Below are 10,346 nucleotides of genomic sequence, written 5' to 3' on the forward strand. Positions count from 1 at the left end.
TACTGTTCTGCAAGATATTAGTTATCATTTCATTTGACTTTATCAATGCAAATGTAGGGATCATGTATTACTTGATTATAACTTGTAAAAAGGGACAGTATAACACCTATTGGTGTCGGAAGGGGTTGAATCTTGTAAATGTAAAAGTACAATAACCTCCACCTAATACCTCAAAATAATACTAATAATGTGTTCCAACATAATTAAAGATAAATACTGTATGTTAACGGATTAATAATTTCATTATTTTAATCTTTCCAACAACAACCAACTTTTTTCTTCTTTTTTTTACAAATGAAAAATAAATTCATACAGTCCCTCATCAAACACTGAACACATTATCATTATTCAAGTGGCAAACTGTCGTCTTAGTAAAGACATTATAATAAGTTGCAACAAAATATAACTTTCATGTTCGATGAGAAGAATGGATTTGTCAATGCATATTTTATATTGCATACTTTCTACATATAAATGGAAAGCACTTTTTAAAAATAAAAAATCCATTACACAGATATTAATAATCAAAATTAAATGACAGTATGCAAGGAGGTGGTAAGGTCATGTTTGAATGTCTGTTTAAAGTTTACTGGATTAAGTTTGAACCATAATCTGCATATGAAAAAGGATATAGCGATAATTTCTGGTCTGGAACTTCTGCAAATTAGGATAAATGTAAGTGGTACCACAAATAAATATTATAACATAATAATATAATAATAATTCAAATATTGTTTTTCTTGTTATCTATAATCAGTTTTTAAGCTGTTCTTGTGGACAAAATGTGGGGATGATTGAACTATTAAAATATTTGAAGCAAACAGAATAGCAAAGGGAGAAGACTGGAATGCTTTAAAAAAAAATGAACTGCCTTATTAATCTAAACCAGGACAGCAACAAACCACAAACCCAGCAACCAAATACTGTTGCCTGGAAACAATTCAGCCAAAGTATATTCTGTTCTAATAAACAGGAAGCAATGAGTACAATTCATAAACTATTCAGACAGTCGGTGGATGTTTAATTGATGGAGAAATTACTTTCTTTTGGCTTTTGAAAATGTTTGGGATTCAAGGTATTTTAACGCGCGCGCACACACACACACACACACACACACACACACACACACACACACACACACCTGCATGGACAGACTCACACACACACACCATTAAGTCTAGCATAGTGTGTCTCCTCCTGAGCCGTGTCTTCCTGCTCTAATTAAAGACCTCTCTACTCACAGCATACAGCCCCTGTACTTAACAACATCTATACACACACACACACACTCGCACACACACACACACACACACTCGCACACACACATACACACACACACAGAATACCACAACAGACAGAGGAAGAGGGCACTTCCTCAGCACTCTCACCTTTCACCTGAGATCTATACTCATTCATCACTCTGGTGGTTGGTTTGCCTTCCTGTCAGCCCGCGTGAGCTGGCAGGCACCTCTTGTGACTGAATATTCACAGAGAGCGTCTGGTAAATCCCAGCAGCGGCTCATAAAGTTAGCTCTCCTGACAGGCTGTTAAAACACCCTTACGGAGCGCTGTCTCTTTTTACCGTCCTGCTTCCTGAGCAGGTAATCCTCAACTCCTCATTTAAAGAGCCGCTTAGAGGAACTGTACAGATGTTTCACGTACAGTGCAACACACACACACACACACAGGGCCTCATGTGAACTATGCACAGAGCGATACAGAGGCAACATGGATTTGTATTATTTTATTTAGTCCGATTTCATATCAGATTAATATATATTTTTTTAAATTGTAAAAGGTGGAAAGTAAAAATAAATAAAAAATAGTAAGAATAGTCTGTTCTTCTGTTCTTTGACGATATCGTAAATGAATATTTCTGGCCAACTTGGTGAAACATTTCGTAGCTGTTCTCCCAGGTCACGTGACCCGTATGCCTTTGTGTTTTTGTGAAGCGGACATGATATTTACTGTAACCTTTCTAGCAAAGCCAGAATAAATACTTTCACAGATGATTTCCTGTCTGAGTGTCTTTTCTTTACTGTGTACTTCTTTTGTCCATTCCTTGTTGGGACGGCGCAGATAAAAAAGCGCAGACACACAACGACAAACACACAAAGGCACGCCATTGTCTCACATTTAGCCATCACTCAACACAAAAAGTGTAAAGCTCAATTAATTGTTCTCTCATGGGGTCATGTGTCTTAAGCCTGTGGCTTTATTTTGGAGAACAATGTCGGCGAGATATTCTGAGCAACAAGTTAGCTTTATCACATTGAATGTTCATTCTTGACCTTGGAAACATTGAGAAAACAGTCTCTCCACAAGTTCACTCAGCTCTGAGGGAGCTTTTGTCATATCACAGGTTCTTGAGCTCTCAAAATAAAAAAATATTAAATATTTTCTTTAAATATCCATACGTCAATAAAGCAGTAACTTTGACTTAATGCCCATAACAGTCATACAACTTTTCTTTGGGTTTTCCTCTGTGAGTGATTATTTGTAATGTAATGTTCAACATTATGAAACACTGTACATCTTTATGAGATATGTGTATTTTAAATTAGAGTAGGTAGTATCACATTCAACTTTACATATGGACTGTATATAAGAAGTGGACTCATTGGTTTGTGGTCTGCCATTTTAAAAGCCTTGAGTTGATGAACATGATGCTGTGCTGAAGAAGACTTGAAACCAGCTATTGAGACCATGAAGTCATGTGTACAATGATTACTGAGGTCAAATAAATATCAAGTGAGAAGGGTCATTTTCTCATAGACTTACAATCAGACAATCAGGCTACACAATCAGACTTATTTGTCCAAGGAGTTGCATGGACATATGAGTCTCTTAAAAGGTACAGTATGTACGATTTAGTGGCATCTAGCAGCGTGGTTACAGATTGCAACCAATTAAATACCCCTCTGCTTACTCCTCCCCTTCCAGGACCGTGGTGATGTAAGCCATCGAGTGCAAAACTGTGGCAACGCCATGCTGCTCAGAGGCCATCCATTTTTATTATAACACTACTTTAAGAGTCAGGCAGACGGCAGGCGGTACCACGGTTTTGGACTCTGCGGCTCACAGTTTCACAAGCGTGTCAAAGAACTGCGGCGGCCTTCAGGTAAAGTAAAATACGTGAGGCCCCTATCTAGAGCCAGTGTTTGGTGTGTCCATTCTGGGCTTCTGTAGAAACATGGCGGTGCGACTAACTCCCTACAAGAAGAGCTCATTCAAAGCAAACAAAAACACAACAAGTCCTATTGTGAAAACAAAGTTATGAACATTACATTGCATGTTTGCCAATATATTAAATCCTGCACACTGTGCCTTTAAGAGAATTAAAGCATGCGTTAATGCTTTCGTGGGATGTCCAACTATGTTTAAAATGGTGTTTGTTTGCTTGGGGAATCACAGGCTATAGATAATAGGTAATAGTGTACCTTCCTTCTTATGGAGCACACATGTGTCGTGCTGTATGCTGTGAATATGAGGCTGCTGAAAAGCCACACCTGCTCTTGAGGCAGCCCAGTCAATCCTGTCTCCCCCTGTTTCTCTCCTACACACACACACACACACACACACACACACACACACACACACACACACACACACACACACACACACACACACACACACACACACACACACACACACACACACACACACACACACACACAGTAGTGCAGGTACAAATGGTTACCTGTTCCCTTCTGCAGACAAAGACAGCCTTTATAAGTGAACCCGGGCCAGGCTGCCCTGAGCACAGGACACCTGAGAGGGTGTGGGAACTCCTTCTACTGATCCGCTCATATAGTGCAGCCACCGAGCCATACACACACATGCAGGCCACTGCTGCACAATGACACAATCCCATTGGGGCCTAGATGTGATAGCTGGCTGGTTATAATGTAATCCAGCTGTAGATGTACAGTATTAACCAAACTTTACGGTATATATCACATTAAATCTGAATTATTTCCTAGTCGACAGTGTTTTGTGTAGAAAACACAGCCTCAGTTTCCATGATCATTTTATCCTGATAAACGAATGTTCACATAATCCTCCATCAACAGCCAAGTGGTAATAAATCAACATACTGCTTTGAAGGAAATTTGTCATCTGCTTATTTGATCAAGAAATCTCGGCGATCCCAAAAACTGACAATAAGCCTCGCCACCACATTCATCAAAACATGAAAGCATCCGATTACGCTCACTGGGTTAAGGTTAACATTCCTCGCGCCGATACAATTATATCATGCGATTAAAATCTCAATTCCAAAGACGTGTAATTTCCCTTGTCATAGCAGGGTGTTATTTGTGACTGTTATGGACTTTGCTGCCAGCGTTCCCCCCCCTGTAATTTCACTAGGCTGCTCTAAGACGCCATGTCTGCATGCAGCAGTTAATGAATGGCACTCTGGCATGCCTTTAATGCCAACAGCCATACCAGCCGCATTTTTAATTGTGATATTGTTCATCTTGAAGGGCTCTGAAATAATCCTTTAATGGAGTGTAGCACATACATATGAGCATAAATCCATTGCTGAGTCAGCTTCACTACAGAGTTAAATGTTGCTTAATCGCATATTTAGAGCATGTTTGATGTTTGCCGGGGGGAGGAGATAAGAACGTTAAAACAAATGGATTCACTGTTGGAGCTCTTTGTGGTTCATGGGAGTGAAGCAATACATTTATACACTGTTTACTTTTCTACTGTAAGGCAGTGTGACGGTAACCAGGCTTTAAAGCGGCAGTATGGAGGACGCTTATTGTTTCAGAGAGGACAATCATTGTAATATATAGCACCTTTTTCCCCCTTTAGCAGGATGATCATGTGCTGTAGTCTGGCTAAGCAGACTATAAGAGAGGTCGACTAGTACTCTCTGTGTGGACGTGGGTTTGGGTTTTTACGGACGATAAATTACTTGACAAATTCTCGTCAAATTTTTGGCCTGAAAACAGCAATGTACTTTGTTTTGCTGAGTGTTGTCCGCTTTAGTATTGGCCCGGTGCCCCTTGCTATAATAAATAAAGTAATACAGAATGCATTACTTATTGTCAACAAATTCCACAAAGAATATTGAAACCAACAATGAATTGAGCCAACTATGAACACTGTTGTTTATTTTAAGCTACTCCGACACCCACCCTGGTGCTGTTAGGACTCAATAGAGGACCACAGGTGTATCAATCCACAGCTGAAAATAGACCCCCCCCCCCCAGAAAATGACATATTCACCCCTCTTTTAGTTACATTTGCTAAAAATCTCAGAGTGGCCGGCTCTTTTGCAAATTAATAGTCTTTTAAAAAAATTAACCAATATATCTAATGTCATCTGCATAGAAACACAAACCCTCGTGTCTCAATGCCACAAACAGGGTCGTGGAGTCAGAAGGTATTGAGAGACAAAACAAAAATACTGAACGTCACGGGCCGTATTGTAATCGCGCCACGCGGTCAATACTAGTTCCACTCACAGCCTCACAGCGGCAGATAACACTGTTGGCTCGGTAAGTGAGTCAGTCTGCGATGTCTCCTCCCTCGGGACGTCACGACTTGGCACTCACTGTAACGTGAAGCGAGATTCAGATCCGATGAGGGTGCTTTTTGTTACTTTGGTCCTGCTTTCTGCAACACGGGTTCTCCGTGGATGTTTACCAGGCTTAAACTAAGCTTGTGAGATTAAGTCAGGGTTTGCCAGGACAAAGGCGCTGTTCAGAGTCCCTTCTACTCTTGTGCGATACGTCACCAAAAAAAAAGACAGAAAAGCCAAACTTGTTGGAGTTTCAAGACATTTCCAAACACCCTTCTTAGTCTTCAGCTGCTTGAACATAAATGTTGCACAGAGGTGACCCCCGGATGCAACCCAGATCAGATTGCGAGCCTTAAAAAAACCTCACTCTGAAGACAACAACACATCACCTTTCCAGAAGTTTGTGTGGTGACCTAAAAGAACAAGTCACATGGTTCCAGACCGAGCCAATCAGAACTTTGTATGCTTTGTCTTAGATCTTTATCTCTTCAATTGCCTTGAACAAATGTTGCTTGCAGCTTGTGCAGCAGAGGAGACGTGTCACAGGCCTACGTATCGGTCAGAGCAAAGCTAAACTAAGTGAAACAAAATGAGACATTTCTATTCAATTAGAGGACACTTTGAGCTTTGCTATGTTGTTGCAGTGCCTTCTGGTCACAGATGGAAGTCCCCAAAAGACATATTGGGAGGATCATGTGTAATGTCCGCAGTGCAGTGTTTTCTATCTCCATCAGACTGTGGAAACTCAGCGTCTGCGCCCTCCCCCGCACGCGGTTTCTCTCCCCGGGTGTGTTTGGTCAGACGGACCGGAGTGTCCCGACAGTGTGGTGTGATCGGCTCGTGTGTGTGTGCGAGATCGCAGTTTAACTCTGTCACATCGGACCACTAATTGCCAAGCGGTAGACTAAAGAGCCCGGCATTGTCTGCCGAGACAAGACGTGACATCATTCAGCGTCACTTTATGGGAGGGCCACCCTCACGCCGGGTTTATGGAACATTTTCTATCAATACGGGGATAGCGATGAGCAACTTGAATTCCGAAAAATTATTTTAAAGGTTTTAACTGTGCAATGTCAACTTATTAGTGTTGACTGCTTTTTTTTTTGCAGTCTTGTGTGTCTGTTCTCCTTCCAACTATTTTGATGCCGATTATAACGTGTTGACATAAAAACAATGACGGGCAAATGGGAAGTCAGACAGTATGCAACATGTTTGTTATGTTTTGTTTGAGGTAGGAAGTTAATAAATTATGTGGTTTTGCATATCTTGAAGCGATAAAAATGATCTCCCATGTGTCTCCAGTTAAGATGAGATGATTGCTGGTTGCCAAGAGATTTGCCTCGACCCCACTGATGGCAACGCACTCAATTAGGATTTTGGCCTTCGCACAGCATTTCAAATGTACACCTAAAAATGCCTGGATGGGAAGCCAGGACGTGTCTTCTTGGTACTTTAATGGGCTTCATCTAAATCTCTCAATCAAAACAAACTCCTCAACGAGACTCGAATTCCAATCGGAGAAAGGGCACCAGATGTCAAGGTGACGCACTAAGCTGCATTTATTTTTTGGGGGGGAAGATCAGACAACTGAATGGTGTGAGAATGGTTGAGCGAATTCAGTTCAGGGAGTTTCTTGGTATTCGTTGCTCTTTTGGCCTCCACCCACTGAGACAGGTGAGCACCCCAGAGGCTACAGAGGAGGCGGGTTGGAGGGGGGTTACCCAAATGTTTACACATGGAGCGGGTCCTCCTAATCCGCCTCTCCAGCCTCAGGCAATTTACCCACGACCCCCCGAGACACTATGAAGATGCATACTGACAACCTGGCTTACAATCACACAAAGCTATGCACACACACACACACACACACACACACACGCACACACACCTGAACGTGAGAGTGTGTGTTTGAGACGCAATTTGTCTTTGATTGAAAGCGACGAGATGTAGAGAGGCCTCCTGCCCTGACCTCGTCTCACCCGGTGGGAGTCCAGCCCCCTCCCCCCTCCCCGAGACAGACAGGCGGCGATCTCTCTTTTTAAAATCCTGAAAAAATGGAGACCATCTCGCACGTACACGCCAACACTTTTGGACCTTTAACCTCTCCCACCCCCACTTTGCTCTGCCACCATTAACAGCTGCAGTCAGAGACACACAGGAGACACGCAGCCAGGATAGCGGAGACACAAAGGAGCTATTGACGAACTTGTGGAAATAACCTTGTCTAATTATGGTTCTTTGTCATAAGACGCGAAAGCTACAGAGTCGATGGAGAGCCAGGGATCCAGCACGCAGTAAATCCACAAAATCTCATAATCAGTGCCTTCTGACAGATGATGGTTATCTGGATGCCATGACAGTCTAAGAATAGAGTGCTGATTTAGGATGTTTTGTCACACGGACAATTCAACACATCTTAGAAAAAACTATTTTAGCTTACAGTATTCTATGTTTTTTTACAAATAATTCGACAACTATTTGATGTTTCATACAGCTGTAAACAACAACAGCTTATCCAATAACAGAGATCTCACTATGGAGTAAACGTGATGAGCCTTTTTGTCATATTACCTATATGACAAAAAGGGCCCCATCCTTATGCCTTAAGGTTAGCAACTAATGGTTACATTCATAATCAATTCATAAATGTGTTTTGGATTATTGTTTAGTCTATGAAATGTCAGAAGGTAGGCCAGAGAGACGTCTTCAAACATTCCTTTTCTGAACAGCACATCATGAACAATGAGTGTTTTGGCAATTTCGGTTGACAAACACTGAAACATTTTCAACGATTTCTCTGTATTTTTTCTTGTGCTCATATATTTCCATATAAGGACCGACAATCGAATCCTCTGCGACACAGAGCTCCACTGTTATCCGAAAACTATTCACACCAGTGAGAAACACTGTTGCACTGGATGATATGTTCCTTCACTGCTCCACCCCCACACACACACACACTCACACACACCCCCCCACACACACACACACACACACGCACACACACACACTACAGTTTATTTTCAGTTGAGTCCACACAAACCCTCCTGCAGCAATAGAGCATCAAATGTATAACTCCGCTGCTGAAAATAGTCCCCAACAAATGCACTCTTTACTGCTTTTTTGTTGTTGTTGTTGTTGTTGTTGTTGTTGTTGTTGAGTAAAGCATGTTCTACTGTGCCCGGCAATCCAAGGAAGCTATTCAGCATTTATCAAAAGTGAAACTTAATTTGTGTCACATTTTTAAAGATTTAAATTTTCAGCAGAAACCAATGGACTTGGGGAGAGAGCCAAAGGGACCTCAGGACGGACTAATGCATTGCCGGTCTTTTTATGGGACTTGTTGACAATAAGAAAACATAAAATATCATAAACCAATCAATAATCAACCCTTTAATCCTTTTTTGATTTGCCAATCAAAAAAAGTAAAGCCTTGTCTACTTACTTACTTTTGATTCATTCTCTGTTGATGGACCAATCATATAAGCACTAGAAGTAAATGTCTAACAATAAAAGAAATCTGCTGTAGTTTATTTTTCCAGTTATCTGACTGGTTTAAATTCCCTAAAGAGGAGGGCAGCTGCTGGGTTTGCTGTATTCAAACTGTCAATCAGTGCACTTTGATTCCAATCTGAGCTCTGAAGAGGCTGACCTACTTTAATACAAACCGCTGATGCGTCTTCATGTGTTTACTTTGCATTCTCTTCCTCTCTGTTTTCTAGCTGTCTGCTCGTCTTTTTCCCACCTAAGCACCAGCCGTTTCTACCTCACCCCCTCCTCCACCCTAATTTTTGCTTTTATTGTCTGGACAGGTATGGACAAGCCATCCACTGGGCTGCTTGTTGTTTTGAAATGTGATCCGGTAAAAGTGGAACACACCTGATGAGCTGACCATCCAGACCAGTTCCACTTTAGCACAGAGCTAAAAGTTGTTATTAATTGTTACAGCCTTTAACAGCGTCATCGGGGTTAAAGCGACGAATCGAATGGGAGCTAAACGACCTTGAAGAAGCTAAAATTGTTTTTACTTGCGAGCGACACCTTGTTTGCGTTTTTCTTCTCCCCAGAAGAACGAAGAGGCCTAAAAAAAAATACATTTTAGCAAAGAAGCAAGGCCTCCTGAGCAGACACAGCGTCAAGTCACAATGTGAAATAACCCAAGGCCTGCTGTGCTAGACAGGTGTGCAGCAATGCAGCCGGGGCGGTTTCCACACACATTGCCTCTGGGCTTGAGTTTCTGTCTGTTTTAATATTCATGCATGGGCCAAAAATCCTCTGACATGCAGATTAACTAAGAAAAGACAGAGCTTGTGCACTGCCGTGCGTATGGTTTGTGCTTTAAGGTAATTACAGTTCTTTGTTTGTCTTAGAAAATCAGCTTTTCTACCCATCGCATTACTGTAATTTTATTAAGGCCCTGGGTTTAACTCAGTAAGTGGCCTCTTTTATGATCCAGGTTTAAAGACAAGTTCACGTCCAACTTTTGAGCCGCTGAACCCCCAGATGAGACCCTCTGACCCGCGGAGACACTTTTCCACATTCCCTGGATGACTCGGCAAGCTCATTCCTCTGAAATTGACCACTAAACCGAGGCAGGAGACAAACAAAGCAGCTCGACTATCCACGTGCAGCAGCGAGGGCTGCAATTATGGGCCATAAGGCTGCTGCCATTTAAGCCACAAGTCAAAAAGCCTGGAAAGTGACAGGGCCTCCTCAAACTATTGCTGTCACTGATGTTTACAGGGCCAGTTGGCTCTCAGTCATTGACGCCTAATGGTTTTAGTCAAGTTTGAAGATAAACAACACGTCC

Source organism: Cyclopterus lumpus, chromosome 7, assembly GCF_009769545.1.
Source record: "Cyclopterus lumpus isolate fCycLum1 chromosome 7, fCycLum1.pri, whole genome shotgun sequence".
NCBI lineage: Eukaryota > Metazoa > Chordata > Actinopteri > Perciformes > Cyclopteridae > Cyclopterus > Cyclopterus lumpus.